The sequence below is a fragment of the Tenrec ecaudatus genome, chromosome 2, assembly GCF_050624435.1.
Source record: "Tenrec ecaudatus isolate mTenEca1 chromosome 2, mTenEca1.hap1, whole genome shotgun sequence".
NCBI classification, from domain to species: Eukaryota; Metazoa; Chordata; class Mammalia; order Afrosoricida; family Tenrecidae; genus Tenrec; species Tenrec ecaudatus.
In genome coordinates this window covers 211,567,367-211,570,548 of record NC_134531.1, presented here as the reverse complement: position 1 = coordinate 211,570,548, position 3,182 = coordinate 211,567,367, and positions in this window count along the sequence as shown.

Below are 3,182 nucleotides of genomic sequence, written 5' to 3'. Positions count from 1 at the left end.
CATTCAAAAGACCTGTACAAAGAAAACTACAGAGCACTATTTTTTTTAATCTTTTTATTGGGGCTCATAAGGCTCTTATCACAATCTGTGCATACATCAAATGAGCAAAGCACCCTTATACATTCGTTGCACTCGTCACTCTCATAATTCACCTTCCACTTGGGTTCCCGGAATCAGCTCGGTTTCCCTTTTTTTCCCCCCATTCCCCTCCCTCCCCGATCCCACCCCTGGTCCCTTGATAGTTTATAAATAATTATTATATCTTATCTTACACTCCCCGGCGTCTCCCCTCACCCGCCTCCCCCTTGACAATCTCCCAGAGAGGAGGTTACACATAGATCTCCGAGATCGGTTCTCCCTTTCTACATGCCCTTCCCTCCTGGTGTCGCCTCTCCCACTGCTGGTGTTGAAGGGTTCGTCTGTCCTAGATTCCCTGTGCCTCCAGATCCCCACTGCACCGCTGTACATCCTCTGGTACAACTAGGTCCGCAAGGCAAGGTAGGATTGGGGTCATGAAGATTGGGAGGGGAGGAAGCGTTCAGGAACTAGAGGAAGGTTTTGAGTTTCATTGTTGTTACACTGAACCCTGTGTGGCCCATCTCCTCCTCACTACCCCTCTGGATAGAACACTATTTTTTTAAGATTCAGACAAATTATATTGTTTTCTCTCTCTGAAAATGTAGTTTTATACCTCACATATGTAGAATTATACCTCACATAGAAAGGCTGTTATAGAGGAGTCTAAAGAGCATGAGATTTCATTTTCAGGGATCTGATCCCAATTTCTCCGATCTTTGCTAGTTACCACTAGTTCTTAAGATCTCTGAACTTTCTTCATTTATATGATGATCATAATAATATTATTCTTTGATTGTAAGGTGTAGTTTTCTTGCTCCATTTAGTAACTGAAAACTGAGATGCATCTTACAAGACTGTGGGTTCTTTTTTTTTCAGTTGCTACCAAGCATTATTACAAGAAACCAAAAGAAACCTACACTAATGGAAGAATATCCCTTGTTCATGTATTGGAAGACTCAGTATGGTGAAAATGTCACACGGACCAATGGATCGATATGGTGAAAATGTTACATAGACCAATGGATCAGGACAGAAAACCCAGAAATAAAACCTGCATACAGACAAGTGATTTTTAACAAAGGCCAAATAATCACTAAATGGAAAGGAGATGCCCTCTTCAATAAATAGTGCTGGAACAACTGGATATCCATTTGCAGAACAATGAAACCAGACTACTTCTCACCTCATACCCAAAACTAACTCAAGGTGGATGAAAGACCTGGTGTTAGGCAGGGTTCTCTAGAGAAACAAAACCAGGACACCCATGATTTTATATAGGTACATATAAAAGGGTAGGTTTGTATAGCAATAAGGAACACAACAGCTAATTACTCCACACAGCAGAACAGAAGGCTCAGTTCAACTCACTTTCGTGTAAGTGCTGGTCCAAGGTCAAGTAAGGAGACAGCAGAATCTGTCCTCAGGCAAGATGAGCAGAGTCAGCCGGCAGGCAGCAAAGGGAGGGGCAGCAACATCCAAAAGATGAGAAGGTGAGGTGTAGTAGAACTCAGTAGCATGGGAGCTTAGCGAAGCAGGCCTTGATGGAGCCAAAAGTTCTGCGATGCATGGCAGAGCAACATGATGCACGGTTGGCTTGGCCCACAGTTAGCATGGCACATGGTTGAGGTAAAGAGCTAGCTTGAGCAGCTGCACATTTGTCTGATCACCAGGGAGAAAGAGGAAAAGCCCTGCTTCACAAAGCCTTTTATCTTGGTTGCCCTACAATCAAGCTGCAATTGGATTAAACTTCACCCACATGCTCCTACAGGAGCTTAGATGACACAATAACCCTATCAGACTGGAATGTAAACCCCCAAATTATCAGGATCACCAATGAGAAAATTAGGACAAAATAAGTGCCCTAGAACAGGGCATTCATGGGCTACCAGATAGAAAACGGGAAGCATACTCCATGGAAGACAAAACAGATGAATGGGACTTATTAAAAATAAAAGGTGTATATAGAAAGATTTCATCAAATGAGTAAAATGAGAGCCCACAGATTGGGAAAGATATTTAGCAAATACATATGGAAAAGGACTAATTACGACAACCGATAGTATACTATACACCGACAATAAGAAAAACACTAACAGCCCTCTGAGAAGGTGGGCAAAGGACGTGAACAGACAATTCACAAATTATGGCACTGAATGGCCAATAAACACATAAGGAAATGCTTATTCACTAGCCATCTGGGAAATGCAAGTCAAAACAACCACGAGCTGCCATCTAACACCCATAACCGTAGCCCAATTTAAAATACCCACACACGCATGTGCACACACAAACACCTTGAGAACAAGAAATGCTGGAGAGGGTGTGGAGACATTAGAATGCTTATACACTGCTAGTAGATTTGTAAATAATTACAAACACTGGAAAACTGTATGGAGAGTCCTAAAAACTGATGGCAGTAGAAATATCATAGGGTATTTACCCATTTACCCCAAAGAAATAAGAAACATCTTACAAACAGACGTATGCTCCTCCATGTTCATTGCAGCACAGTTCACAATAATAAGAAATTGGAAACATCAGATTAGCTAAGAAAATTCTGGTATATACACACAATGGAATACTATTCCCGCCCCTACCCCACCCCCCAAAACAGGGATGAAACCATGAAACACCTCATGACATGGAGAGAGCTGGAAAACATCCTGGGTGAAGTAAGTCAATCACAAAAGGACAAATACTGTGTGAGTCTACTTCTGTAGGAACAGCAAAAGGACAGGCACAAGCTCAGGCTTGCCGGGCATCCAGTGTGATGGTCAGGGTGGCCAAACAGCTTGATAACCTCACTGGTGCCAATGTACCGTGCATCATCCTCTCTAGCTATGTGTCTTGAAGGTCACTTTGCTGAAGGAAGCCTCATGTAAGTTGGGATCAAATGGTTAAAGGAGGGCACAGGGATATTTTCCACTGAGAGGCTATGATGCAAAGTTAAGAGGAGGCATCCCCCAGGACAGGTAGTCAGCACTACCAGAGGGATGATGGATACTGATGGGAAAGTGAAGTCAGGAGATGGGAATGTGAGCAAACAAGTCTAGAAGAGCACAGCTGTTGTTACTGTTGGTAGGAAAAGTGAGAGGACCAACTTC